This window comes from Nothobranchius furzeri, chromosome 6 (assembly GCF_043380555.1).
Source record: "Nothobranchius furzeri strain GRZ-AD chromosome 6, NfurGRZ-RIMD1, whole genome shotgun sequence".
In the NCBI taxonomy this organism is placed as follows: Eukaryota; Metazoa; Chordata; class Actinopteri; order Cyprinodontiformes; family Nothobranchiidae; genus Nothobranchius; species Nothobranchius furzeri.
In genome coordinates this window covers 69,642,271-69,664,208 of record NC_091746.1, presented here as the reverse complement: position 1 = coordinate 69,664,208, position 21,938 = coordinate 69,642,271, and the positions used below count along the sequence as shown (strand labels likewise).

Genomic DNA, 21,938 nt, shown 5'->3' with positions numbered 1-21,938 from the left:
GTCACTCTACGTCCTCAGCACGTGAGGGGATTCCCTGGTTTTTCCCAAAAAAAAAAAGAAAACTTTATTGGCAGCAAGATCTAAACACTGACTGTGGAAGCGCACAAGAACCAAACAAGTTGCAGAGGTTATAAACGCAGTTGGAACAGAGGAGAGGTTCCTGTCAGAAATGATCTGATAAATGGTGGCGTAACGGGTTGTTAAGGAGACGTTCTGCGTGGAGTCAGTTTTATTTGGAAATGTCTGAGAGTTCAGCCTCAGCCTCTTCTGAGCTGTCATCCTCTCTGGTTGTGTGTATGATCGGGGAGCAGAGGAGGTTCTGGGGGGTTCTCGTAGTTGTACAATAAAATATGAACTGGAATCTGATTTGTGAGGTTTATCTGTAGCTCTACAAAGGGTCCCAAATCCCAGCACAGCAGAAGCATTTCCTTTGAGATCAGAGCGCTCATGGAGAACGTGTTCCCTCCAGTGTGCACCTTCTGGTAAATCCTCCAATAACACAGAACAGCCATGATATAATGTCAGATTTCCGTCGGTCACACGTGTCTTTTATTGGTTTTTGCACCAATTATGCGAAAATGCAGTTTTTCCACTGACAAAATTACATACCGGATAAATAAAATTTGTGAATGAGAAACACATTTGGAGACATCCGGTATTGCATTTCTCCGTCCTGCCACTAAATTCTCTTAGAACGCACAATTAGAGATGTTCTTAAATTTACGAACGTTTCTACGCACAAGTACAAAATGATAAAACCCACACAATGCGTAGATTTGTTCCTATGCACGAAATGCACACAGATCTGTGCGTAAGTATGTTTGATAAATGAAGCCTCACATGTTTCCAACTAAACATTAAAGATCATCAAACACTTAAGAATAAAGACTAGACAGGAGAGATGGACCTCCAGCAGCGCAGTCGCCAAAGAAGGAGGATCCACACCACCCGAAGGGCCCCACTAATGCCAGACTCAAAACAGTAATCAACAGCAGGCATGATCCTTAAGTACAAATGAGAAAAGGGGCACCATGTGATCCTACCTTGAACATCCCCCAGGAAAACAAAGATAGCAAGGGCCCCTAAACCCTAAGGCTGTCATTCAGAGGCCCATCACCAAAAACCTTGTCCCAAGCCCCATCACAGACACCACCATTCTAGAAAAGGACCACCCGACAAGTCTTCCTGTGATACCACTCCCTGTTTTTGTGTATGCATGTATGTCTGCATTCATGTAAGTCGGAGGTCGGCAACCCGCGGCTCTGGAGCTGCATGCGGCTCTTCCATCCATCTGATGTGGCTCTCTGTGCTTGTAAAATAATGAATGGATATTTAAATAAAATGCTTTATATTTTACTGCATTAATTTTACATCTGTATGCCAATTCTAAATGTAAAGATTGTCTGCATAAACCTGAACAGTTACAACCCGGTCTTACTGTGAGACCGGGTTGACGGGTCACGCTTGTGCCTAATCATAGGCGCTTTCTGAGCTGACGAGGATGTGAGATTCTGGGATTCTCCTCAGACGGCTCCTGGATGTGTCGCCACATGGGAGACAGGAACAAGCGCTATTCAGCCAAAGTTTCATAGTCAGGGAACATTTTCTAAGTGACAAGTCTCGCTTCAGTCGGAGGAATCTTTCCGCATGCGCTCTGGTTCTGCGACGCGCTCCAAGCCCCTCTCCACATCTTCAGCTCGCTGTGGACCTTATGTAGTACACACTGACAGCGAGCTGCGCTGAGCAGTGTCCAGCTCAGATGTTCAGATGGGAATCTTTTCCTGAGTGATTTAGCTACATCTGCAATGTGCGAAACGAATAAAATGTCAGTTCGTCTGCATGCGTCGGGGTAATTCTTTCTATTCTTTCTCCGTCAAAATACGGGAACTATCCTGTCAACACAAGCCCTGTTTTTAACTGTTCTGTTTTCTTGTGAAAAGTGTTGCAAAGAGATATAATTTAACTTGATTAACACCAGAGCCAGGCACACTGCACCGTTATCTCCGTCACTGTAAATGAGGGAAAAACAAAATGATCGGATCCTTTTCTGACCTTCCCCACCTACAAAGTTTAATTACAACAATCAGACGTGACAGAGCCTGGATTTGTATTCTGAACAGTCTAAACATGTTTTAAAAAGAAACGTATGACAAAAGGGGCACCTGCTCAGTAAAACCACCAACAGGGTGAAAGATATCAAAATATTGAAGGCAGAGACGGGCTACAACTTCTGGATCCATTTTATATCAATCGTTTTATTGATTATCGTCTTATGAAAGATAACTTTGATGTACACGAGCGACCGGTACTGGCTGCTGTCACCTGTTGTGATTGGTTAAAGCAGCTCTCTGCTGTCTGAGGGTAGGCCCCGCCCACAACGCAGCGGCTGCTGTGGCTCCCAGTGTTTTCTTATCAACAATATCATAAATATCAACAACATCTTCAATATTGTCAATATCAACAATATCATCAATATCAACATCATCATCATCATCTTCAACATCATCAACATCATCAATATCATCAATATCAACAACATCATCAATATTGTCTATGTCAACAATATCATCAATATCATCAATATCAACATCATCATCATCATCATTATCATCATCATCATCAACATCATCAATGTCATCAATATCGTCAATATCAACAATATCATCAATATCAACAACATCATCATCATCATCATCATCAATATCGTCAATATCAACAATATTATCAATATCGTCAATATCAACAATATCATAAATATCATAAATATCAACAACATCATCAATATTGTCAATGTCAACAACATCATAAATATTGTCAATATCAACAATATCATCAATATCATAAATATCAACATCATCATCATAATCAACATCATCAGTATCGTCAATATCAACAATATCATCAATATCAACAACATCATAAACATCAACATCATCAATATCGTCAATATCAACAATATCAATAATATCATCAATATCATCAATATCAACATCATCATCATCATCATTATCATCATCATCATCAACATCATCAATGTCATCAATATCGTCAATATCAACAATATCATAAATATCAACATCATCATCATAATCAACATCATCAGTATCGTCAATATCAACAATATCATCAATATCAACAACATCATAAACATCAACATCATCAACATCATCAATATCATCAATATCAACAATATAATCAATATCATCAATATCAACATCATCATCATCATCATTATCATCATCATCATCAACATCATCAATGTCATCAATATCGTCAATATCAACAATATCATCAATATCAACAACATCATCATCATCATCATCATCATCAATATCGTCAATATCAACAATATTATCAATATCGTCAATATCAACAATATCATAAATATCATAAATATCAACAACATCATCAATATTGTCAATGTCAACAACATCATAAATATTGTCAATATCAACAATATCATCAATATCATAAATATCAACATCATCATCATAATCAACATCATCAGTATCGTCAATATCAACAATATCATCAATATCAACAACATCATAAACATCAACATCATCAATATCGTCAATATCAACAATATCAACACTATCATAAATATCAACAACATAATCAATAATGTCAATATCACCAATATCATCAATATCAGCATCATCATCATCATCATCATCATCATCATCATCAACATCATCAATATCGTCGATGTCAACAACATCATCAATATCAACAATATCATCAATATCAACATCATCATCATCATCAACATCATCAATATCGTCAATATCAAAAACATCATCAATATTGTCAATGTCAACAATATCATCAATATCAACATCATCATCATCATCATCAACATCATCAATATCATCAATATCGTCAATATCAACAATATCATCAAAATCAACATCATCATCATCAACATCAACATCATCAATATCGTCATTATCAACAATATTATCAATATCGTCAATATCAACAACATCATCAATATCGTCAATATCAACAACATCATCAATATTGTCAATATCAACAATATCATCAGTATCAACATCATCATCATCAACATCATCAATATCGTCAATATCGTCAATATCAAAAACATCATCAATATTGTCAATGTCAACAATATCATCAATATCATCAATATCATCAATATCATCATCATCATCATCATCATCAACATCATCAATATCGTCAATATCAACAATATTATCAATATCGTCAATATCAACAACATCATCAATATCGTTAATATCAACAACATCATCAATATTGTCAATGTCAACAACATCATAAATATCAACATCATCATCTTCATCAACATCATCAATGTCGTCAATATCAACAATATCAACAATATCATAAATGTCAACAACATCATCAATATCGTCAATATCAACAACATCATCATCATCATCATCATCAACATCATCAATATCGTCAATATCAACAATATCAACAATATCATAAATGTCAACAACATCATCAATATAATCAATATCAACATCATCATCATCATCATCATCATCATCATCAACATCATCAATATTGTCAACATCATCAATATCATCAATATCAACAATATCAACAATATCATAAATATCAACAACATCATCAATATTGTCAATATCAACAATATCATCAATATCAACATCATCATCAACATCATCAATATCGTCAATATCAACAATATCATCAATATTAACAACATCATCAAAAACAACATCAACAACATCAACAGCAACAACAGGACTATACTGGGATAGCCAATCACTAAGTTGGACTAGGCGACACTAAAACTGACCTGACATGTTTTTTCTTCACATTTCCTTTTTCCTATTTTCTTGTAGTCGTTTCTTGTTTTGTTCTCTCTTCTCCTCACAATTCTTTTCTTCTTTCTTTTATTTACTTCATCCTCAGTTATTCTCCTTTTGTGGCATATTGGTCCCGTTACTTCTCTTTCACTTGTTTTTTCTCTTTAGTTCTTTTTGTATTTTTTTTCTTCGGTCTATTTCTCCTCCACTCTCTCTTCTCTCTCTTCTCTTGCATTCATCCTCCTCTGTTGGTTTTCCTGCTACGTCAGAGACTCACCATCAATAATTCAGCCTCACTCAGCCAGTGGACACAAATGGGTTTCATTATTGAAACTATTAGAAAATAAATGTGCTGAAAAGGAAGGAAAAAACTACTAATCAATAACGTGTAAATCATCAGTCCAACCTGAGCATTGTAAAACAAAGGCAAACGTTTTCATATAAAAGACTAAACATTTCAAAAGCATTTTAAAATTGGTCTGTGAACCATCCATCCACCCGCCGTCGGGTCGAGGGGGCAGTAGCCTAAGCATGGAGGCCCAGACGCCCCACTGCCCTGCCACTTGGGTCTGTGAACTTAGACTTTAAATGTGAAAAACAGCAACCATCACTGCTAAACCCGATCAGCATAGCTTATCTCAGGTTTCTCCAGGCATCTGCCTATTAGATGACACCTCAGCCTGAACAGATCAATGTTGCCTAGTAACAGTAACACACACACATTTCAAACATACAAACACTGTGTTGTACACACACCACCAGTTATTGTTCTCCAGCAGTCTTTCAGATATATTTGCTTTGGTATCTGGTTTAATTTTCACAGACTTTCATTCACATTTATGTTTATTTGTCTCCAGTTTGCAAGAGAAACTCATCCATGTTTTCATCCATCTACACATTTTTAGTTATCATGTAGAACTTGGGTCACAAGTATGAATTAATTATTTTATCCCAATTTAAGCAGGTGAGTGGATGGAGAACCCAGCAATGACCTGGCCAAGAGGCTACAGGAGAACCAACTATGTAAAGAAACATTTTCCAACAAGATGAAAATAATCACACCTAAAACAAACATAAATATCGTCACACACAATCAATCTGAGTGATCAGGATGGTCTAAAAGCAGTCAGATGCTCATGAGTGAGAAAGGGCTGATCGGTGTGAATGGATGAATGACACACTGTTGCGTAAAATGCTTTTATTGAACCACATGAGTCAACCAACGAAACAAGTCATCGGCTCCAACTCCAAGATGCTCTGCCGAGCTTCAAACAGCGGATCTGCCAGGCACTTCTGCAACGCTTTCCTGTCACCGAGTTGCATAAAGTTGGTTTTGTAGACAATTTGAACATTTTCTGGGGCAGGAGTCATCTGTTTGGGGCAGATGGGTTTCATCTTAATGGACGGGGACCCGCACTCTAGCTATGGCCGAGATCAACATAACGACCCACGGCCCTGCTGTTGGGGTGAAAAACAATGAGCTCTGTCTTTCCCTCATTTAGATGCAGATAGTTGGCCATTAGTCAAGACTTCACCTCGTTAAGACAGGACACAAAGGACTGGATAGAGAGACCTTTCTCATGACACAATGGAGAGTAAATCTGGCAATCATCAGCACATAGATGGAATGCTAGGCCATGTTTACGAAAGATTGACCCCAGAGGAAGCAAATAAATGGCAAACAACAGAGGACCAAGGATCGATCCCTGCGGGACCCCCCAGTGGAGCCCCTCCCAAGAAGAAAGGGCATCACCCAGTTTAACACAGAATGTCCTGTTGTGGAGATACGATCTAAACCAGGGGTCAGCAACCTGTTCCCATCAAAGAGCCATTATTACCCGTTTCCCACAGTAAAGAAAACACTGGGAGCCACAGCAGCCGTGGCGTTGTGGGCGGGGCCTACCGTCAGACAGCAGAGAGCTGCTTTAACCAATCACAACAGGTGACAGCAGCCAGTACCAGTCGCTCGTGTACGTCAAAGTTATCTTTCATAAGAAGATAATCAATAAAACGATTTATATAAAATGGATCCAGAAGTTGTAGCACGTCTCTGCCTACAATATTTTGATATTTTTCACCCTGTTGGTGGTTTTACTGAGGAGGTGCCACTTTTGTCATACGTTTCTTTTTAAAGCATGTTTAGACTGTTCAGAATACAAATCCAGGCTCTGTCACGTTTTATTGTTGTAATTAAACTTTGTAGGTGGGGAAGGTCAGAAAAGGATCCGATCATTTTGTTTTTCCCTCATTTACAGCGACGGAGATAATGGCAGTGCACCTGGCTCTGGTGTTAATCAAGTTAAATTATATCTCTTTGCAACAATTTTCACAAGAAAACAGAACAGTTAAAAGCAGGGCTTGTGGTGACCGGACAGTTCCCGTATTTGACCGTTTATTTTGACGGAGAAAGAATAGAAAGAATTACCCCGACGCATGCAGAAGAACTGACATTTTATTTGTTTCGCACATCGCAGATGTAGCTAAACCACTCAAGAAAAGATTCCCATCTGAACATCTGAGCTGGACACTGCTCAGCGCAGCTCACTGTCAGCGCGTACTACATAAGGTCCACAGTGAGCTGAAGATGTGGAGAGGGGCTTGGAGCACGTCGCAGAACCAGAGCGCATGTGGAAAGATTCCTCCCACTGAAGCGAGACTTGTCACTTAGAAAATGTTCCCTGACTATGAAACTTTGGCTGAATAGTGCTTGTTCCTGTCTCCAATGTGGCGACACATCCAGGAGCCGTCTGAGGAGAATCCCAGAATCTCACATCCTCTTCAGCTCAGAAAGCGCCTATGATTACGCACAAGCGTGACCCGTCAACCCGGTCTCACAGTAAGACCGGGTTGTAACTGTTCAGGTTTATGCAGACAATCTTTACATTTAGAATTGGCATACAGATGTAAAATTAATGCAGTAAAATATAAAGCATTTTATTTAAATATCCATTCATTATTTTACAAGCACAGAGAGCCACATCAGATGGATGGAAGAGCCGCATGCGGCTCCAGAGCCACGGGTTGCCGACCCCCGATCTAAACCAATCCAGAGCAGACCCTTTGATCCCAACCCATTGTTCCAAGTGATCAAGTAGAATCATGTGGTCAACCGTGTCAAAAGCTGCCGTCAGATCTAACAACAGAAGCACCACAGATGTACCCTGATCTAGTGATAGATAGATATCATTTAAGACCCTCAGAAGAGCTGACTCTGTGCTATGGCCAGACCTGAACCCTGATTGAAAAACCTCAAACAGATCAGAGTCAGCTAAATGTGAGACCAGCTGCTGATAAACGACTTTCTCAAGCAAATTCGATGTAAAAGGCAGGGTAGAGATAGGCCTGTAATTTTCGATCACAGAGACATCAGCACCAGGTTTATTCAGGGTCGGCCGAACAACTGCTGCTTTCAAAGCAGCTGGGACCACACCTGTGCTGAGGCTCCCATTGATAATCTGACCAAGTGATGGGCCAAGACACGGAAAGGCAGCCTTCCAGAGACGAGGCGGCAGAAGTCAAGTCAACTTTATTTATAAAGCACTTTACAACAGCATAAAAGCTGACCAAAGTGCTTAACAAGCCAAAAAGAACAGAAGTTTCCTAAAAATTCTAAAAATAAGATAAAAAGTTCATCACAAAGTAAAAACATGATGAAAACAAACATATCAAACTGACATAAAAGCTACTAAAAACAGATGCATTCTCAAACTGAATTAAAAGCAACTGAGCACAGATGAGTCTTTAAAAGTGATTTAAAACCCGACAGTGACAAAACCATCCTAATCTGGATTGGGAGTGCAATCCACAACCTTGGAGCTGTTACTGAGAAAGCTCTATCACCCCTGAGCTTTCTCTTTGTTCTCGGCACCTCCAGGAGAAACTGGTTGGCTGACCTCAGTGACCGAGACCAGGGGCGGCGTTAGGCCGGGCTACTTGGGCTGAAGCCCTGGATGTTTTATGAAAAGCCCCGGATCTAAATCGCGGAAGTAACATGCAGTACCAAAGTCCAACAGAGAGGGAGCAGCTGGCAGTAGTTTGTATACAGCCTGCCTGAGCCTCCACCACTGAAGAAGAAGCCCTTCAGCAGCTGGCTTCTTCTACACTGCCTGGAACGCATGAGTGAAGATGGACATAAGGATGTTTTTTAGACAAAAAGTACGGCGACAGAACCCCAGCTTTGATGAGACTGGTGTTGAATCAGGTTTGTGAGTCTTATTTGAAAATATTTGTTGTGCTGCTGGTTTGCCTAAAGTTAGCTTACTATCAGGTAACGTTGTTGGAGAAAGAAAGGGAATATTTACTATCATCTCACACTAAACACTAACAAGAACAATACTCTGCCCTGAAAATGCTTAATATGTAGTTTCAGATTAAAAATTATGTGGTTCAAGACATGTATGATGTTGACTAGTGCGTGTCACGTGTGTGCGTGTGTGTGTGTGCGCGCGTGCGTGTGTGTGTTAAGCCCCGGATCTTCTTCAGTCCTAAATCCGCCCCTGACCGAGACGGGGAGTGAGCAACTAAAAGTTCACGAAGATACTGCGGAGCAAGGCCATGTACAGCTTTAAAAGCCAATAAAAGAACCTTGTACTGGACCCTAAAATCCACAGGCAGCCAGTGCAGTGAAGCTAAAATTGGGGTAATGTGCTCCCTCTTTCTCGAGGCGTGCTGCTGCATTTTGCACCATTTGAAGACGGGACAGGTGAGACTGAGGAAGACCAAGGTACAGTGCGTTGCAATAGTCTAGACGTGATGTAATAAATGTGTGAATCACCATCTCAAAGTCATGACTTGAGAGCAGACGCTTAACCTTGGCGATCCTCCTTAACTGATAAAAACTGGCTTTGGTGACGGCACTGATTTGCTTTTCCAGAAGCAGATCACTGTCAAGCCAGATTCCCAGACTGGTCGCTACAGGTTTCAAAAATAGGGCTAGTGGACCAAGGTCAGCAGAACATGGCCCACTGGACACACTAGGACCAAAAAGCATGACCTCAGTCTTGTCATTATTAAAATGTAAAAAATTTGCAGACATCCAGGTTTTAACCTCATCAAGGCAGTTTAGAAGAGGATCTAAAGAATTGGGTAGGCCACGTTTAATGGGAATATAAACCTGGGTGTCATCTGCATATAGATGAAAAGAACATCCATGTTTCGTAAAAATAGAACCCAGAGGTAACAAATAAAGAGAGAACAGCAACGGGCCCAGCACCGATCCTTGAGGAACCCGCATACGAGAGGCGAGCGAGATGACGTGAAGCCACCTAATGATACACAAAATGACCTCTCAGCCAAAATGGACTTAAACCAGTCCAAAGCAACTCCTTTAATCTCAACAGACTTTTGTATCCGTGAAATCAGGAGACTGTGATCCACGGTGTCAAAGGCAGCAGACAAATCCAACTGTACCAGAACCACAAAATCACCAGTCAGTTGCTAAAAGAATGTCGTTTAAGAACCTGAGCAGTGCAGTCTCTGTGCTATGTGCCTTCTTAAAACCTGACTGGAATTTTTCACAAATATCATTTGCATGCAAAAACTCCGTCAACTGCAAATACACCACCTTTTCCAGAACCTTTGAAAGGAAAGTTTTGAAATAGGCCTATAATTAGACACAGTAGAGGGGTCAAGACTGGGCTTCTTAAGTAGTGGCTGAACAACAGCATGTTTCCAAGATTCTGGAACCACACCAGATGAAAGGCTACTATTAACCACGGTAAGAACCCAAAGACCCAAAGACGAAAAAAGCTCCTTAAAGAGGCGGGGTGGAATCACATCAGTAGGAGAACCTGAGGGTTTTAAGGGTTCCACGATCTACCACAGGCAATCCAGAGTCAGTGGTTCAAATTGATAAAAAGTTGAAGGGCAGAACCTCAAGTGGAGAGCCAGATGGCTTCTGCCTTGCGACAAGCCTTCTCAGCTCTGAGTAAGAAACGGTATTGAGGGAGCTCAGGGTGGGTGGTGATGGAAGAACTGGAACAGGGTCAATAGAGGTACCAGAAATAGCTGCTCTAACGTCCGATACTTTGTGAACGAAAAATTTGTGAAAATCTTCAAAGTTTCCAGCTGTTGTTGGAGACATGAAGCTCCTGATAGACCAGGACAGAGTTCAGTGTTTTGTAGTGAATCTTAGGATTCTTAGAGTTTGTTTGAATGATGTCTGCAGAAAAAAAGGCAGTTCTAGTGACCCTCACAGCATCCTGATAAGCAACCAGAGAGGCCCTGAACAAATCACGAATAAGGAGAGGGTGGTGAAGAAGGTAATGCAGATGTGGCAGTGTGAGTGTCCTGTCACAATGTCCCAATTGACCCTGCGCCCTGGCTACTTGGCCAAGGGGATGTCCCTTTGGCTGACTGGTTAGCGCGCGTAATCTCTCACCCGGGAGTCTGTGGATCGAAACCCGCCCGGGCCCTTGTTTCTCCACCATGCCACATTTGGCATTGTTGGCAGGATCCATGTAGTACTGTCAAGTAGGTCCATGGATGTGAAGTTTGTGGCACCCTGCACGGGAGCACGAGGACGTGCTTGTGGAAAGAGGGGGGAAGATGTGACAGTGTGAGTGTACTGTCACAATGTCCCGATTGATCATGCGCCCTGGCTACTTGGCCAAGGGGATGTCCCTTTGGCTGACTGGTTAGAGCGTATGGCTCTCACCTGGGAGTCCGAGGATCGAATCCCGCCCGGGCCCTCGTTTCTCCACCTTGCCACACAAAGCCATCTTGGACAGGTGAGTTTTCAGCTGCTTTTTGAAGGAGACCACTGAGTCCACTAATCTCAGGCTCAGGGGGAGAGAGAGAGAGCTCATGGGTGCAGCTCTGAGCCTTGGTACAGACTGGGTTCCTCATGGTCTTCTCTTCACTGTTGCTGTCATCACCTTCTTCTCCCTCATCTTCCTCCATTTTCAGGTAAGAACCGATCCGTGACATAACTGTTTCTAACACTTCTTCATATCTTTGCCCACTACTGGTAGCAAGGGTCTTTAACTCACCCAGATAATATGGCAAAGGTGGTTTAATGTCAACTGCAGCAGCAGCGAACTCATCCTCCAAAGCAGTAACTCTGATGTGATTGATCCAAGATGGCGCCACGCATGGCTGCCCTGGTGATTTGGTACGCGGTGTTTTGTCTGTTTTTGTGTGTAAATTGCGTGTCTGCGGGCTCCTACACCCGTGAAGTTCTCCTAAACATCCGGACAACCACTCCTGCTGATCTACTGTCAGGTGGTTTAGCTCCTGCAGTTAATTTAGTAAACTTTATGGCAAAAGGAGTGAGATGCCGGCGACGGGGTCCTGGTGCGCCTTCGTAGACCCGGTGCTTGGACACCGCTTCCTGGGATTTTGCTCTCTAGCATTTGCTCACTCTGCAACAAGATGGATGAACTAGCGCTGCTGATGAGGAGGAACAGGGACTTAACCTCTTGCGTCTGGTGCTTCACGGAGACATGGCTCAATGAGCGTATCCCAGACTGCGCACTCCACCTGGAGGGATTCCAGCGGACAGACATCAGGGACTCTCAGGAGGAAAGATAAGAGGTGGAGGTGTCTGCTTCTACATCAACAACGCCTGGTGCATGGATGTGACCGTGATCTCCCAACACTGCTCTCCCTCAGTGGAATACCTCTTCATAAACTGTAAGCATTTCTCTTCTCCACGTGAGTTCGCTTCATTCATTTTGGTCGCGGCCTACATCCCACAACGCGTGCTTGAGGATCAAATACTGAACGCTGAGCAAACTTTTCCAGACTATTTATTGATCATCTTGGGAGATTTTAACAAAGATAATCTGTCCCAAGAGCTACCAAAGTACAAACAGTTAATTAAATGGCCAACGAGAGAGCGAAGGACGCTGGATCCCTGTCACACAACAGTCAGTGGAGCCTATAGAGCCGTGCCACGGGCGGCTTTCTGACCACGTTACGGTTCATCTCATTAGGCATTTAAACAATGGCTGACATGCTCCAAACCCACTGTGAGGACTTCTAAGAAGTGGACCAGCGAGGCTGTGGAGGAGCTGTGCACAGACTGGGAGGTCTGTAAGGCTGCTGCAGGAGGTTTGGATGAATACATAGAAATTATGGCATCGTACATTCAGTTCTGCAAAAACAGCATCATCCCATCATACACCAAGGTGACTTAATAACGATAAACCCTGGTTCACACCCAGACTGAGGCATCTGAGGAAGGAAAAAGAGAAGGCTTACAAAGCAGGAGATGGTGGAAGCTACAAGCGTTCCAAGTATGTTTATCAAAAAGGTGCAAAAGGCTAAAGCTAAATATTATAAGGGTCTGGAGCAGCGTTTCTCCTCCAGTGACCCTGCTTCTGTCTGGAGAGAGCTTAATTACCAACTAGGAACCCAAAGCCCCCCGCTGAGGACAACAATCAGTTAGCAGAGCGGTTAAGCAGGATTTATGCAACTTCCACCTTAATGGGCACGACTGGTCAGAAGATACTTCCCAGGTGCTTCTGGCAGACCTCTTGTCTGAGTTGGTAGTGGATTGAGCAGATAATTGATTATGGAAAAGAATGATTCTTTAAGTTTGCTAAAATTATTCCACTGAAAGATTTGGTTTAATCCCACTAAGGATGGTAATTTTGTACAAACTGGGTCTCCGGCTGAACTGGGGAATATAGGAAGCGATTTGCCTTTTAAGAATTGGTTGTTTATAAACTTTGGACCAACCATATGTGAGAAATTTGTAAAGGTGTTTACCAAGAGACAGACACTCTCCTTTCTGAGACACTTAGAAAGCTTATTTCATTTAATATGTGAAGTAAATAGTTAATACACTGATATTAATATGTGAATGTAACTGATAATAAATCATTATTAACCCTCCCACTGTCTTCATGGGTGACCCCACGAGGAAAGTTGACCATTGAGCAGGGTTGATGGTTTATCCCTCGAGGTCCACGTGGCAGGGGTGAGGTGGTGCTCACTCCTCAGGGTCAGAGTTCTTGTAGTTCTCTGATCCTGATCCTAAGCTAAGTAGACTTCAGCTGAACTGAACAGACTGATGTGCAAATGTTCTTTTTATTTATACGCTTCGTATGACTAACTCCTTCATAATTTTTCATAATCATTGTAAGAAAAATATAAATACTTAGTGGAAAAAACATTTTCTGGGTCTGAACATGTCAAATTCAAACACATCTCCAAATTCTTTCAGGTGAGAAACAGAAATTTCTACAAAAGAATAATTTATTTTTAAAACAAAAAACTTTTCCTTTCACAGCAACAACATTCATCACTTCATCATTTGCTCAAAAGATTTCGGGTTCAATTATCAGATTGTAAAAAATCATCAAGATTAAATATGAAGCAGCTTTTGTTTTTGTCTCAACATGCTTAGCGGTGGAAGGAGGGCCTGAAAGGGTTTCTAACGGGATTGCCAGGAACATAAAAGGTGGCATATGACTCCTAACGTTTGAATATGAGCAGACATGATATCAGCAACTTTTCAGCCGCGATCCTTGAATCCTTCCAACACCAGAACTGCGACAGGGTTGTACCTGAAAAGGGAAACGGAGTCAAAAAGACCATCAGACACTCAGCAGTCTACAGGTTCTCTAAGCTTCTCAGAGGCCCCAGGATCCCTAAAACAATGTCCCAACATTCTTCTGGGTTCTGTGGTCCTAAGGTTTTCCACGTTCTTTAAAGCTCTGGGAACACGGATGTTCTGTGTGTAGTTGGTTCTGCATGGGTCCTGTTGAATTCTGGCAGAATTGGTCAGTTTGATTGGCACCGAACAGATGGAGAGGCATTGAAACGGTTCTCCTGCCATGACGATTTCACTTCCTCCTGCGGCAGCGGTAACAGCATGCAGGGCAGCGACCCATTTCCTCCTCCCCTCCATCGTCTTCTTTGACTGTATATGGTGGGGGCGCAGAGCTCTTCTCCGCATACGGGTTCTCGCTATTCAGAGTCATCGGATTGTAAATCACCGTTCCGATTTCTTCAGAGGGACGGTGCAGCTTTGCCCTTGGAATAGTCACCTGACCGTACGGGTTTTCTGGGGAGATGTTGATGTTTGAAGACATAGCAGTGTCCGGAGGAGGCGGTGCTTAAGACAATCAGTCAATCTGCAGACTGGCCAATCAGAGAAGTCGGAGAAAGACCTTTGTAAAGAAAAACAAAGAGTGAGCAATTAGATTCAAATCTAAGACCAGTTTGTTTAAAAATCAGTCAAACGGCAAAGAAATGTCCCCCAGATCAGTTAGAGGTCAGTTCAGAAATGAATGTGTTAATTTGACCATAAATCTGGCTCTAAAAGATGTTTTTAGATGTTTTAGTTGATTCTCATGAGGGCTGGATGATAAAGATCCCTAACTTTCAGCACAGCATTTGAATGAGGTGAGAAATTAGACGTAAGTCCAGTGTGCCCATCCCTGCTCGGCGCCTCTCAGTGGGAGCAACTCCAGAGTGGTAGAAAGTCCAACCCCTCTCAAGGAAACTGCTTCCAGAGCCAGAGCCATGTGTTGAGGTGAGTCCGACTATATCTAGTCGGAACCTCTCAACCTCACACACCAACTCGGGCTCCTTCCCCACCAGAGAGGTGACATTCCATGTGCCAAGAGCCAGCTTCTGTAGCCGAGGATCAGACCGCCAAGGTCCCCGCCCTCGACTACCACCTGTCACACACTGCTTCCGACCCCTTTGGCCCCTCTCACGAGTGGTGAGCCCATGGGAAGGGGGACCCACGTTTCCTCTTCGGGCTGTGCGCGGCCGGGCTCCATGGGTGAAAGCCCGGCCACCAGGCGCTCGCCAACGTGCCCCACCTCCAGGCCTGGCTCCAGAGGGGGCCCCCGGAGACCCACTTCCGGGCGAGGAAGCACGGTTTCCATTTATATATTTCATCATAAGAGGTCTTCGGGCTGCTCTTTGTCTGATCCCTCACCTAAGACCTGTTTGCCAGGGGTGACCCTACCAGAGGCAGAAAGCCTCAGACAACTTGGCTCCTAGGATCAATGAGACACTCAAACCCCTCCACCACGGTAAGGTGGCAGCCCAGGGAGAGGTTAGATTTGTTTTTGTAAATAAACCAGAAACCAGGAAACCTTCTAGAAAGAGGAAACTTCCCTCAAAAGTTGTGGATGAGGAGCAAGATGTGCCCACATTGTTTTTCCATCCCAAATGCAGTATCTCTGCACTTAACCCGTTCCAGTTTCTGTTGTCTAGTATTTCCGCTAAAACTATTACTATACTATTTTATACTATTACTGCTCGTCAGGCTCAAAGTCGCAATGTCAGATCAGTCAGTCAGTCAATAATGGCTCCCCCTGGAAGCTGAGGAACATCACCACCCTCCCTACTAAAGAAGTTCCTGTCTGATCAGCTCATCAGCTGAGTGAGAGCACCCGTCTGCAGAAGGAATCAGTGGACACAGCAAAAAACTGTTCAGCTTGGGGGAAACCACAAGGAGGCTACTGGCATGATACTGACAACATTCTACTGTTGAACAAAGTTAAATGAAATTACCTGCTTAGATTAGATTTAAAATAGTATTTGAAATGCAGTGGATGATACGTTATTTGGACTGTAAATGTAAAATCATTATTAAATTAGCATTATTAGATACAACCAGAACGAGTAAATTATTGTAATTGTTTAAATCTGTTTCTGTTTGAAGGTTTTCAACCTGATTACCTCAAATAAATTGAGACGAGGAAATGAGTTGTTGTCATGACTCATTTTTCAGCCTTCATTCAGCTTACCTGGTCCCCTCACCAAGCTCCAGCCAAGCCCTGTTTTCCCTAGCAACCTCAGTCAGCATCACAATCAACTTCATTCATCTCACCTGTTGCTGTAATCAGCCTTCATCCACTTCACCTGCTCCTGACTCCTCAGCTCATCTCACACGCCTGCTTCCCCTGCTATAAAAGAACCATCCACCTATCCAGTTTCTACCAGATTATTGAAAACTTTGTGCCAGTAAGTTCTCCAGCCATCCACCCTGCCTGATCTCTGCCTCCGGACCTTGTTATTTCTCCTGACCCCTGCCTTGAACTCTGCCTGCCATCACGTCCCTCGCCTGTCTTCTACCACGTCTCCATCCTGCTCCCTGTACCTGCTTGTGCCGATCTGGTTTTGACTCACGCTTGCACTCCAACTCTGTCTCCTGCCTCGCCCTCTTCTGGTAACTCCACAAAAGGAAAAAAAAAAACATTCTTTTTAAATACTTTTACTGTGTTTGGCGTCATTACGGGTCTTCTGAGTTCTGTTCGTGACAGTTGTTTCCTAGCTTAATTTTTTTGGTGGATCGAGTCCTTTTTCAAGTTTGGACCGAAGCTGAACGGAGAGAAACTTGACACTGCTACTTCCAGGAAAACAAAGTCCGTGTACATCTGTGGTTGAGGATTCAGGTGTGGATGAAGATGATTTGCCATCACAGCTGCAGTATTTATCAACAGTTCAAATCTATTTCTAGCTTTACTTCTGTAGTTTATACATGTTTTTTCATTTTCTAGTATTTACCACTTGAGTATGTTTCATAAAATCTGATGTATTTATAATTTTAGAGATTCTTCTGATGAAGAACCATCCACCATCACCAGCAATAGACTATGTCAGAGACAGGATGCTGCTGGAGATGCTCCACATCTCCTGGACAACAAAGTCAGACCCAGGTACCGTCGACCCACGACACCCAGATTTATCCCCAGAAGAACCCCTGGCTATCAGCTTCCTCTCACCACCAGCTCCACAACAAATCAGCAACAAGTAGCAGAAGGAGGCCATGAAGCATCAACAATTTCAGGAGCAGCAGTGTGCACAGGATGAAAACCCTTCAGTGATCTCCGCTCAAGGTCACATCCCTGTCTCCTGGACCAGTGGAGAAGGAATGGACAAAGCTCAGAGGGCAGGTCAGGGGTGAAACAGGTCCACTCTGTGCAAATTAAAAAAAAACTACTCCCTGGATGTGCAAAGAGTGCAAGAAAGGGTTTTGTCTGCAGGACAAGAACCGCTCTGCAGAATACCACAGCAGCTAAAAGCACCTGAACATTGACAGACAATATCTACGGAAACTCAGACACTGAAAGCTGTATGTGTAAATTAATCAATACAAGGTAGTTGTCATACATGTTCTGCTTGATTTCTGCCATTTCAGATTTTTCGTCATGTAAATTTTCTATTCAGAAATTTCTGAAGAAAAATTAAATGCTTTATTAATTTTAACATACTGTTTTGGTTTAAAATCCCAATAATAAACCACACACCAGCTTTAAATGTTAATAGACCAATAAAACCAGAGTTATACTCAAAATAATTAGATCTAAGACCATCAGAAAAATTGATCTTCACCAATGTCTTGATACAGGAATCTTAAACAGTTGTTGTACTCGTTCACATGCACTTAGCCCCTTTATTATGGTATGTGTGATGTGAACACCCCTCCCAGGGTAAAGATCTGCACTATGACTGCTTTCTAGTTTTTATATTACTTGAATGAGTGTTTTAATACTGTTTTGCTTAAAATTTGCGACAATTAATGGTGTGTTTGTAGATCATCAATTGCAGTTTAAATAAGGGTGCCCAGAACATTATCTTGCATAGGGCCCCCACAATGCTAGAACCGGCCCTGGTTCCAAGTCTGTTTTTGGGTAAACACGGGTTCCTCTTCAACTGTAGCCAGAGTCTGAGTGTGGCTATGGACCTTTTACGTAACAGCCGTACTGAGATCAGTTCATGTAGTTTAGAGTTGAACATGGGATTTGTTAATAACTAAGTTTACTAACATAACCTGCATAGCCAACAACTCTGACAGCTGTTTGATGGGTTGAATTATACGTTTATAATTATTCCCCCAAACTTCCACCCCATGATTGAGGCATGGAAGAATGAGGGCATTGTTTAGGAGTTGGAGTGCATTTTTATTTACAACTACTTTCACAAGATGCTATTGTTTTCTATACTTTTGTTTTCACATCATTTCTATGCAAGTCTTTCAACAACATAATCCTAAATATTTGGTGTGACTCACCCTCTCATTCTCCATTTGGTTGGTTTTTAATGATATCAGTTCTTCTGTTTCCAGATAGGACATATTTTGTTTCGTTCTGAGGTCGAGCATCATCAGGGCAGATGCTTCACCTGAATCAGTGTTGAGACGAAGGTCGTTAATACCTTGATCAGTGCCGTCTCAGTGCTGTAGTGCTGTCTAAAGCCTGACTGATGTTAATTAACTCTAAATAGTTGTTTATTTGGATCATTACCACCTTTTCAATGATGTTTCCATCAGAGGGAGATTAGAGATCGGTCGGGAGTTGTTCAACACTGAGGATCTAGTTTCCTCTTCCACAGCATAACAGTTTTCAATGGTTTAGTGCTAATCCGGGTGAAAGCTGGCGTTGTGGCCAGGTTGTTGCTGTGTGGCTCTCAGTGGTCTGGTTGTTAGCTGCTTTAGAGGAATGAGGCTGATCTAATGTTGGTGATTTCTCATTGAAGAAGGATCCAAACTCATCACGTAGTCTGCAATGCCAGTCACGTACTTTGAGATTCATCAGCTTGTAAAAGTTTGTAATTAGCAAGACTACACACCAGAAATCTGTACATCTCATATGTCACCACATAAGCCCCTCACCCTAGCATAGCTGCTACACACCACATGACCAGATTTACGGTGGTTCTTTCCTTCTGCGGGAAGTTTGCCGAACTTCGACATTTTGCCTCTGTCGTCCTTCATTTGTTATGATCAGATCTCTGACTGCTGCCAGTCCTGCTCCTCTACAGCTGCGCAGCTCTTAAGCCCAGAAACTAAACCTGAACCCAGCTCTCCACACATGATCACATGCATCACGGTGTCTGCAGGCCTGATCACTGGGCCAGCAACACACAGCTCCACCTCTCTCTCTGCTGTCTGAGCCTGATTTGGTCCGGCGACTTCACTTAATTATCGTAAATTTATCAGGAAAACATAAGAAAGTTTGTTGATTTATTTTGTGCTTTCTCTCAACAAAATGAAGCATCTCGCTCATTGCTTCACGCTCACGGGCTCCTGGGAGGGGTTTAGGACTCAGTTTAGGACCGTTGAGAACTCCCATCAGAGTGTGAGTACACACACACACACGAACACACACACACACAGATTCAGAATTTTTTGCCTGTTGCTCAAGTTTTCCCAGATGGTGACGTTTAAACATAACTACCTCATTTCCACCATAAGAGAATAAAAGCGGTCGGGCTAGCATTCATTCATGCACAACGACATGAATTCACCTGCAGCCAAATCTTTTCCAGCCAGGACGCTAACATGCTAGCATAAACAGTTACAGTAAGTTAACATATTTGTTATGCTTGTCATGTACCACCTGACCCCTTCCTGGGCCAACGGAGACCACTGATTGCAGCTGTGCTGCATTCATGTACAATCGGACATTTGAACTCCACTATGAATGTGCCATGTTACATTAGATATTTTATTGTTTATGTTGCAGATTTGATGTTTTAGAACTTATGGTGTAGTTGTTTATATGTCAAAGATGTTTTTACTCTCAGTTTAGGGGTGGCACCAGGGGTGGCCAGCCTTTTTGCAGTGGGGGCACGTGCCCCCCCCCCCCCCCCCCCCCAGACACGCCGCAGGCTAGTGTGGTTCGTCTACGGCTCCACAAAGCCTCCAACATGACAGCATAGCTCCAGAAGGATCTCTTTCAGGAGAGGTACCCGCTGGGGATCCACTCTGGATTCTCACCAATCAGATCAGAGCGCTCATGGAGGTCCCGTTCCCTCCTGAGAGCATGCTCTGCAGATCCTCCAACCACAGCAGATCAGCCATGTTACCATGTCAGGTTTCTGTGAGTCTCGGGTGTCTTTCTTGTTTCTACCAGATACGCTTCAGATAAATTAATCACTGAATATTGAAGAACTGCTGAAAGTATTTGTGACATCGCCCTAGAAGTACTCCTACTATAAAACAGTTGTAGTACTATAAACAGAGCATTTTCTTCAGGTCAGCTGCCCAAATAAACCCTCCTGCTTTACTTGACAGTGATTTTATCTGACAGTAGTTTGGTACCTTCAGATCAACAGAAACACTTTCAGGTGACTTACCTGTCCACATCCACAGGTGTGTGTTGTCTTCTGATTAGAACTCAAGCCTTTGTTTTAATGTCTTTAGTGAAAGAAAATAAACCTGAACGAAGCAGCAAATCTGACTGAACCGTCTCAGCTTTCCAACATGCTCTTGTGCCGGCCTCACCCAAACCTGTTCTACCTGCTGACGCTCCCTCTTTCTCTCTCTTGGTCTTGTACGAAACTCGCCCACAGGTGCACCTCCTCGCTGACCCCTCCTCCTTTTCCAGCAGCTGTTTCATGTTTTAGCAGATTCTGTTATTTTCTCTTTGATCTTTGTTTTAATGACTTAACTGCCCAAAGTTAAAGTTTTAACAGAAGTGATTAGAAATCGTATGCTTGCTGACCCAAGATGGTGTGACCAGTGTGTGACGTGTGTTTTTACCTGTTCATGTGTCATAGCTAAACGAGCAGCAGCTGGAGCTGTGTAGAGGGTTGTGTTTTGAATTAATGTCAGTGAAAGTGTGACGCCTTTTGAACCAGTTGGACAGAAACTGGCCTTCTCTTCCTATAGTCCTTTTCATGTCCCATTAGCTCCGCCCACTCCAGCCAGCAGACACGGGTTTTCTGGGTAACAACTAACAGAGAGGTCCTCCAACAGGTAGTTCAGGTGTGGTTTTCTATTTGAACAATATGTGTAAAAAATGAAGTGACAAAGAAAACCTAAAAGAGCTGTTTAAATACTGACCCCTACAGGCAAACAGTGGAACACGGGCATAAGAAGCATGAAAACTGTGGAAGAATTAAAATGCCACAAATTGAGCACTTGAATTTTCTACTTGAGAGCAGAATTTCATATCAAGAGACCAACTTTTTAATTTGAGAATAAGATTTTATATCATTGCTCTGAAAACTTGTAATGCTTGCACTCAATGTCTGCCCTCTTTCAAATATACTCTGTTCTCCTTCAGATCTGTGTTTCTGCGCTCATATTGAACCTTCTTACACCGGTATTGTCTTCTCACGTGAAATCTTTTTATCTGCACAGATCAAAACTGCTCCCACAAGTCTGTTTCCTGCTCTCATGGATTTTTTCTGCTCTCTCTCAAA

At 42.6% G+C, this 21,938-nt stretch overlaps 2 long non-coding RNA genes across 2 annotated transcripts; one reads left to right on the top strand and one right to left on the bottom strand.

Moving 5' to 3' along the window:
* Positions 1 to 13,839: 13,839 nt before the first annotated feature.
* On the bottom strand, positions 13,840 to 21,255 carry LOC107374966 (uncharacterized). The gene is made up of 2 exons (XR_001571626.3): positions 20,868 to 21,255; positions 13,840 to 14,938 (listed from the first exon to the last, which is right to left on the bottom strand). It is a non-coding gene; the product is annotated as an uncharacterized lncRNA (long non-coding RNA).
* LOC139070491 (uncharacterized) lies at positions 16,619 to 17,996 on the top strand. The gene is made up of 3 exons (XR_011520987.1): positions 16,619 to 16,956; positions 17,062 to 17,182; positions 17,339 to 17,996. It is a non-coding gene; the product is annotated as an uncharacterized lncRNA (long non-coding RNA).
* Positions 21,256 to 21,938: the final 683 nt, after the last annotated feature.